At 39.5% G+C, this 9,482-nt stretch overlaps 1 pseudogene; it reads right to left on the reverse strand.

The window, feature by feature from the left end:
• Positions 1-224: 224 nt before the first annotated feature.
• Positions 225-7,125, reverse strand: LOC103748729 (annotated as a pseudogene).
• Between the last annotated feature and the right edge of the window lie 2,357 nt (positions 7,126-9,482).

Here is a 9,482-nt window from a genome sequence, read left to right on the forward strand (position 1 = left end):
GAATAGAAGATGAATAGATGATTCGGAGAAGGGTGATAGTCCCAACACTACTCCACACTTATTGCTCCAGCACACCTTAGTCACTTATCTGAATGTGAACAAACTGCACATCATAACATTTGGCGTCTACAATGGTGCAGGGCTGTCTTCAGGCTACTGCAGCAGTTTTATACAAACAAATTAAAACTTAACAAATCACATAGCATCAAGAAGGCGTTTTCTCTCTAAACTTTTGAAGAGAGTTTCTCTCTGGTCTCCACAAAATAATATAGCACTTGGGGACAAAGATGTTGCCTAGCAAACCCACGCAGGAAGCGAGGTTGGAGAAGACCTCCACAGCCACCATGACCTTCCCCTTAGCGCTGTGGTAGACAGCGGGAAGGTGACCCAGACACTGCAGAACACCAGCATGCTGAAGGTCAGGAGCCTGTCTTCACTGAATGTGCTGGGTAGTTTCCTAGCTAGGAAAGCCACGGTGAAGCTCCCCAGAGCCAGAAATCCCACAGTAGAAGGCCACAGTAGGAGACAGTGACTGAGCCCTTGTTGCACATGATGATGATGTGGCCATGTTCATAGTATGCATCCGTGTCAGCAAAGGGAGGCGATGTTTCCAGCCAGATTCCACAGAGAGCCACTTGGATCAGACACAGACGGGAATGATGAAGGTAGGCAGTCCTGACAGAAGCACCTACCTCACCCTTCTTCCCGGAACAGTGATCTTGAAGGCCAGAGCACAGTAATGGTTTTCGCCAAGACAGTGGACACAGCCAGAGTGAAGAGAACCCCAGATGTGATCTGCGGGTGGCTGTGTTGGGATGTCCAATGAAGGGCAAGGAGCAGAGAAAACAGAAGGTGAGGGCGATGAGCAGGATGTAGCTGAGAGTCCGGTTGTTGGCCTTCATGATGGAGTGTCCTGGTGCTTCACAAAGACCCAAAGAACAAGAGCTGTGAGTGCAGACAGGCAGAGGGCAGTGCAGGCCAGAGCCATCCCCAAGGGGTCTCCATAAACCAGAGAGGTCACAGCTCTCTGTAGGCAGAGGGTTTTCCCTGTTAGCATACTGCTCTGTTGGACACTTCACACACTCTTCCATATCTGATGCACAAAGCAAAGAATAGTCAGCACAGCGTAATATTTCTCTGTTATTCAAAGGATTCTTCTAGTAAGCGCTTTGGGAAGAGTTAACAAAACTTGCCTTTTATGTTGCTATAAATAAAAGTAAAATTAGATTTTTCATATTTATGATGAAGGCAATCTGAGGAGTTTCTTATTTATCTTACATATTCTTGAGATATTCAATCAAAACAAGCATGCTTCATGTCTTGGGTGGTAAAATAAAATAGCTTAGATTTTAATTACTTTTTGCCACATAGTTTTAGATTTTATAGACACCAAGATTTAAACACACTTATGTAGTCTGTGTATAATTCAGGATAACAGAGAAAACTTGTTCAGTGACAGGTGACGTCTGTTGTCCACCTGACACATCATGCCTAATGGCTATGCATGGACCTCGTATTAGGCAAAAGAATCTAAATTCTAGATATATTTTATAAGGGCCCATAATTCTAGTAAAGAGTGGAAATCTGATAAATAATTTCCCCCAAAGCCCATATACCATCTTATTACCATCATCTTGGAGTATAACTTTGCATATACTCATTTTGGGAGACAAAGTATCTTGATTTTCCCCTAAATTCTGCCTCTCTGATGGTTGGCTTATGTTGATGTATACAGAAGTCCCGAATACAAGGAGAAATCAATATGAAACAATATGCTGAATTCCAAGCATACTGAAACAGATTTTATATATATAATAAATTGTGAGCAATCTCTCCTTTCTGAAACTTACATTTTCTGCTATGGTGTGTTTTTCTATTTGGAATAAATTACATTGTCATTATAAACATTGAAGAATGATAACACCTTTCTTATGTTGACTCATTCCCATAGGAAGTTACTCTGTTTCTACGTATTGAACACTTCATATTATATTTATGAGTCACATTCTTAAAATTTTTTCAGCATTTACATAATAAATGTTGTTTTGTCATGTATTGTATCAGTATATTAATCTCTATGTTCTTCAACTTCAAATAGCATTGAAGATTTATTTATTAAGAGTTTTATGTTTTATTTTTATTTTATGTGTATGAGTGTTTTCTCTGCATACATGCAATTGCACCCATGTGAGCAAAGCTCGTGGAGAAGAAAAGAGTGTTCGGACACCCTGGAACTGGAGTTACAGATAGTTGGTAACTGCCAGGGTTACTGAGGACTGAATCCAGGTCTCTTGTATAAGCAGTCACTGTCCTCAGGTACCCAGCCACCTCCCCGACTCTGAACATTTTATTTTGTATTAATGTGTGTGGGTGAGAGCGAATGTGTGTGTGTGTGTGTGTGTGTGAAAAAGAGGGAGAGAGAGAGAGAGAGAGAGAGAGAGAGAGAGAGAGAGAGATTAGGGGGCTTGCAAACCATGGCAAACAAATGGCAGTCAGACCACAACTGAGTGCTGTCTCTCTCCTTCCACATTTGTGTGGGTTCCAGAAATTAAACTAATATCATCAGGTTCACAGCAAATGCCACATTATCTTGCAGGTCCCATACTCATCAGTTCTTTTTAAATTATCTGCATATCAGAAGTTTTTGTTTGTTATATTTAAATGATTAACACAATTCTGCCAATAGATATTCCCACCCATAATTCATCTGAATCAAGTTACTAATATGCCATATATATATGTGGTATTAATAGCATTACCCCAAATATTTAGCAAATATTACTAGTATTTATTACTATGTTACTAATATGCCATGTATACGTATATATACACACACACATATATGGTGTTAATAGCATTACCACAAATATTTAGCAAAATCTGAGTTTGAAATACTGATGTCCTCCCTTTGGTCATCTGGTCCATTCTTTACAGCACTGTGGCCCTGGCCTGAACTCAGATCTCCACCAGCTGTCTTCCTTCCTTATGTGTGAACTAAAGACAGTAGAATAGAAAACCTACTCATTCTATGGTGCAGGGCAGTACGTTTAGCAACACAAACCTTCATACTTCTTAATCCAAACACAACTGTGAGCACCTGCTCTTTGTCAGTAACCTTCAAGGAACAAAGAAGACGCATGTCATGGAAGGCAGGGCTCTAAATCTGCCCTCTATGTAGGTTGAAAAAATAGTAAATGTGTATTTGGATAATACCCTGTATTAAATTCACTCGTGTAGATCACACACTTGTGTTGTGTTGCCAAGAAATGTCCTTGAGAAAATGCTGCCTGCAGTGTCTCTAGAATGAATAAAAATTGTGATGCAAGGGTTAGGGTCGATAGTATTGATCTTATAAATTACATGACTAATGGAGGGAAGGACGAGATTTCATGTCCTCAGTTTCCTTCAGGACTCTTCAAGTAGGTGTGAGAAGAGTCAAAAGGCAGAGTTTTTCTCCAAGCGTGTGGTCACCTGTCTCATTGGAAATCTCATTTTCTGGGCATGGAAAACAATCAAAACAGCAGGTCATCTTTCCCTCCTGATGGGATTTCCAGAACCCAGGACTACAAGGCACACTGTACACAGAGGGAGGAATTTAGGAAAACCATATAGATGTTGGTAAATAAATTTTAAAAACTCTTCATAACCATACTATTTTAGCATATTGAGTCACTAACGGATCTATTTTCCACATACCTACAAGTCCATTGACTTTCCGTTTCCTACATTAACTAATGTACTACATTTCAACATTTGGAAACAAACGGATGAAAATTGTGTTTCTTTCCCAATAATAAAATCATGGAGAGAAAATTTTGTAGTTAATATGGCATAAGAAAGCCCAGACTGCAGAAGAGTTTGGTTATTTAAGTTCAATGTCAATCCATGCAATTACATCTAAACCACCTATCTATGTTCTATGGACCACTCTATCATGTCTTCATACAAATAAAATTGTTGATCATGTGGAAAATATGTGGAGAACTGTCCTATTTTCATCTTTAGTCCAAGACCTTCTGGAAAATTCCAAAGGCTGTGATTGTCATACACTGCATCTGATTTTCCAATCTGGTTCATATTCACTTGGTGCCCAACAGGGTTAGTAAACTGGATGTTCCTCAGAAAGTGAGGCAGCTAAAAGAGATGCATCAGGTCATGGTGATAAAATATTTTATAAAGTATTTAAATTATTATGTATATTTTAATAACATTTATATAATAAAGTGTGCACATAAAAATAAAATAGAAAAAGTGGAGAATACTTCTTATTTTTTTTAATCCATCCATCCAAATATAATGTTATTGAAGGTTGGGTAAAATAAATGAAGTAGGAAGGATTATTTGAAATTTTTCATTGTGTTTTTATAATGTTAGCTCATTTTGAGAGAAAATGCCAAAGCAAATACGCATAAAGTAATAGGATATTATTGGAGTACCCAAACACTTTGTGATTGGGTTTATGGCCCACTTCATGAGATAGAACCCCTGTGGGGTACTGTTATTATGACCAAGACCCTGTGACTAGATAGGTCATAGGCCCAGAAAAGAACCTGCACTAATATTCTATCCAGTAGTTGCAGAACTAATTAATGCTAATGACTTATTGCTATGCCAATATATTAGTGTATCTCTGAATCTAATGACTCTCCTCAGAGAATATTCTTCTTGTAGAAGGCAGTTATCACAGGGCCCCATAACTGGGCAAAGTGCAGAGAATAAGAAGTGATGATATGTTCAGTCCTAAATGGGACATCTATATCCTACACTTGTGCAAGACTCAGAGATCTTCATGAAAGAAAGATTGCAAGAGCCAGAGGTGGTTGATAACCATAAGGAAGCAGTGTTTTTCAGACAGGAGCTGGTTGCAATATGAACTTGCAGGCCCTTGTGAAAGCATGCACAAGACCTGCTCAAGATCAAGCCATTCAAAATCCCAGCAGGCAGGACAGAGGTGGCCTTGAAGTTTCACCCATAGCTAAGGAGTTGAAAGCAATGGATAGCTTCTGGGAGAGAAAGAGTTTAGATGTGTAGACCTTTGTAGGTAGACCATGCTCCAGGGCTAACTCTACATTCAAGGCTTTTGGGCAACACAAATTGGACTCCATGGGAAAAAAAACCACAGGAATTTGGGTTGGTAGGGAGGAGGAAGTGAATTTGGAAATAGCTAGTGGAGAATGTAGTATGATCAAAATACATTGTATGAAACTCTCTAAAAATTAAATATCTTTAGAAATCCACAGGTAAGCCAGTGAGGTAAATCTCAACACCCATTTCCTCTCAGACTATTTCAGAGCCTCCACCAAGAACAGGAGGTCCTTGCTACCTGCATTATTGGAAGAATTCCTTGACATGATTCAATCTCATTCCTTAGCACAAATTTGACCCTCAGTGTGCAAGGTCACCTGAGCTAGTCCTTTAAGGATTTTGTCAGAGAATGGATTTTTGTTTCAAATACTGAAAAATAGACATGATGATGTTCTATGTAAACAAAAATCAGGGATCATCATTCAAAAATGTTTTCCATTAAATGATACACCTGCTAAAGTATCGACTAAGCATTTGTGTTTACAGCCATAGGTTATTATAGCAGTCACTGCTTAGATGTTCTTGCTTCTTGCTGTGTGTTTGTATAGTAGATGCAATCCCACTGAAATTGGAAAACAGCTCATGGAAAACAGGTGATGCAGAGACCTGGAAGTTCAGTGCCTTGCCACAATAGGAGTTAGATCATCCCACACTTACCACCCCCTCCAAGGCTCAGGGACTTTTGGGGAAGTGGTTGGCAGAAAGAATGTAAGAGCTGGAGGAAGGGGTGGAGTGTTAACAGGAAATGTCCTCCGACCACTATGCCAGCAAGCTATAGTCACACCCCCTTCCCATGCTCATCAGGAAGTCGAGGGAGGAGTCAGTTAGCCCTTCTACCCAGTCAGTCAACCTTAGCTGCATGTAGGGGGAGGGACAAAGGATATATAGGCCAAGAACACGAAGAGGAACCTCTCTCACCATTTTGTGTGGCTGTTGGAAGGTCACAGGGTCTGTATTTGACTGTGGACTTTATGGTGCAGCCATAAATGTGGGATGCCCACTCTTCTGTAAACAAACCAATACTCTATGCTCTGTTAAAAAATAGTAATAAAATATTTTTAAAAATCTTTGCCATTGTGTTATCTTCTTGTTCAGGATGTATACACACAGGTAGATTTACCTCTAAGAAAGTGAAAAAGGACCTAAACCTTTCTATTTCAGAGAAAAGTTCCCACATATATAGGTTTGACCATCTCTGGTGCCATTTACAGAAGACTAACATGGCAATAAGTCCATTCACTGGAAGAAACCTTATCTGCAAGCACAGACCACTTGCTTCTTTTGAGTTTTTTATGGTCTGTAAATCTTGTTTAAGATGCATTTCATGCATAGTATGGGCCACGGCATGCAAAACATTGTAAAGATAGTAATACTCATCATTCATGGTCATGTCAAAACTGTGCCATGGCAACCATCCTAATGATGTATTGAATGAGCAATTATTGAACACTTTGCAGTTAAAGTTCAAGAATGAACAATTCAAATACATCCACCCCAATTTCTCCACAGCAATGTCTTCTGAGCCTTTGGAAAATTTCAATGTCTGAATATAATTTTTGATAATAGGAATCTCACCATGTGGTGTGAAAAAGTCAAAGTCCCATGGAATGAGTCACCGGGGAACTCTCTTGTCCTTGAGATAACATCCCACTGGGAGGTGGTGACCCAGATTTTCCATATGTACAAATCCTCCCAACTTCTAATGCTCACTTCCAGAGTAGAGTTCACTTCACCATAAATGATGACAACACTTGCTGAGGAGGTCATAATTTGTTTGTAATGTATTTGAGCCTTTATCCTGTATAATTCCAAGGCTTCTGTGATCAAATTCACAAAAGCTAAACAGACTCCATTTCTTTTCATCTCTCCCCTCATGTCTGAGACAAACTGAATCCCCTGGTAACCATCCGAGGTGACCAGCCCCACCCAGATCCAGGTGAAATGAAGCATCAAGGAAACCATGGCAAGAGCCAGGCTTGTGTCGTTGGGGGCCATCTGATACAGATAAGGAAACAGGCGGTGGTCACTCAGGCTAGGGTGAAATGGTCATAGTGATCTAAAGGAGACAGAACATAGGGAACAACATGAGGAAGTTAATTGGCATCAAGCACGATTCAAACTCTGTAAGTGGTAGGAAGAATACTATGTTCATCCCATTAATAAATTCACATCTTACATTCCATAGGCTTCTTGAGTGTAAGGACTATTCCAGAAAATCCCATTTCCTGCTTCCTTGTCTCTTCATAAAAAGAATTGTTGATACCCATCTGGCCTCATTTACCCTTCGAACTACATAGACCAACTCAGCCATAACCCCAGTCTCCCTGGACACCAGACAATGCAACTAAAGGAGACAATTTGAGGCCCTCCCATCAGCAGAACCTCACCTGTGGAAACATTTTGAGTTGGAAGAATGTTCCTAGGATAGCAGATGCTGCCCATGATGGTCCTGTAAGTGCTATCTCACAGGAGGTCGGTTCACAGACATAATTAGGAAAAAAAGCCCATTATATTTTGCAGGCACATGTAGACTTTTGTGAAATGATAAGTTATTATTACAGTACAGTGTAATAAAACCTAATCCCAAAGATATATTGGGTAATAGATAGGGGTTACAGTTGATCTCCTCAATGGTAAAAAACAATGTTAGTGCATATTGATATATTTTGGTTGGAAAACTGAAAGAAGGCACAGTGGTCAGTAAGGATAAGATTCCAAACAGTAATATTCAGATAAAATATTGAATATTAAGTACTTAATGATATTTCCCCATTAATTTATATATTGAAAATATTCTCCCAACTTTGAACATCATTGAGCATAAAATCTTTAGACTGAGAAGTATTTTAAAAATTGTAAGATTGGGTTATTCATATTTGAAATTTTTGTGTTTTTAAATGCCCATAAAGTGTTTGTTTAATCTCTACCATATGGGAGTTTAGTGAAAAGACTGTCTACCATCCATGAGCCAGCAAACATACCTTTACCGGGCTCAGGATCTGCTCCTGTTTTGAACCTGGAATTCTCATTCTCAAGAAATAAGAAGTAGTAATGTTGGCATCAGCAGTCAAGTTCATGGTATTTCCTACAGAGGAGGCTGATTGTGACTATGACCTAACAAAAGATCAATGCACACTTAGTCCATGTGTCTGTGACAACAGTCAGCTCTTAGGAAACAACAGGCTGTGCAAAAGATATATTTCTTCTTCCTCTTCCTCTTCTGCTTTCTGCATTTCCTGTCCGTTTGGTTTTCTCTGTGAGGGTCTGAAGTCTTAAATGACAAAGATTCATGTAATTATTACCATTTATTAGGGTCCAGCAGAGCATCCTTTAATTACCAAGGGGTCCATTGCAAGGATTTACTTTACTTTTGTTCAGCTAATTTTATTTTATCATTTGGTACCTGCATTTATTTACATTGGTAATTATCATATGCATATACATATGCATTTTGCACTAACATAATAAATTTTCATGCCAAACATCTCTTTTTAATATTTGTATTTATTATGATTTATTTTCTTTTATGTGTATGTGTGTATTGTCTGCATGTATATGTTAGAGTCCAGGTCTGCAGACAACCCTCTCTCAGTGTAAAAAAGCCTCACAAGACAGGCCATGAGGGCCCCCTTTCAAAACAGGAACTGGCCAGACAGCTACATTTAGAGCTGTCTCAGCACAAAGCTGTTCCCCAGATAATTCTGGAAGATAAACAGGTCCCTGAACCCAGACCCACTGATGTAAGAGCTGTCTCAGTTCTAGCTACTTCCCATGAAACTAAAGACTATTTTTGCCACCTTCCACATTCCCCAGCCCCCTATAAGAACTTCCTGAGCAGTCAGAAGGCTGCTGGTTGCCTTTCTCCCCCTAGCTGAGCTGCCAGCCACCAGCAATCCTAAGAAATAAACTTTGCTTTACTGGAGTCCTCCTATGTTTCCTGTAGCTATTCTCTGCCTGGCTTTTCTCTAACAGTATGTAAGTGACCCATGCCATGCAATGCTCCTGGATTAGAAGAAGGTGTTGGATTTCCTGGAACTGGAGGAACACATGATTGTGAGCTACCATGTAAGTGTTTGGAACTGAGCTTAGGTCCTCTGTGAGAGCGACCAGTGCTCTTAACCACTGAACCATCTCTCCAGTCCTCAAACATCTCTTAAAAAATAATTATTTTTATTTTATGTGTATGGATGCTTTGTCTTCATGTATGTAAGTGCAACATATATGTGTAGTACCAACAGCAGGCAGAAGGGGATATCAGATCTCCCAGAAGTGTAGTTTTGGACAGTTGTTAGCTCCCATGTAGGTGAGGGGAACTGAACTCAGGTCCTTTGGAAAAATAGCAAGTATTCATAACCATGGAGCTATCTCTCAAGATCTCAACCATCTTTTTAAAAAAA

This window comes from Nannospalax galili, unplaced genomic scaffold (genome assembly GCF_000622305.1).
Source record: "Nannospalax galili isolate Female #2095 unplaced genomic scaffold, S.galili_v1.0 scaffold664, whole genome shotgun sequence".
Lineage (NCBI taxonomy): Eukaryota > Metazoa > Chordata > Mammalia > Rodentia > Spalacidae > Nannospalax > Nannospalax galili.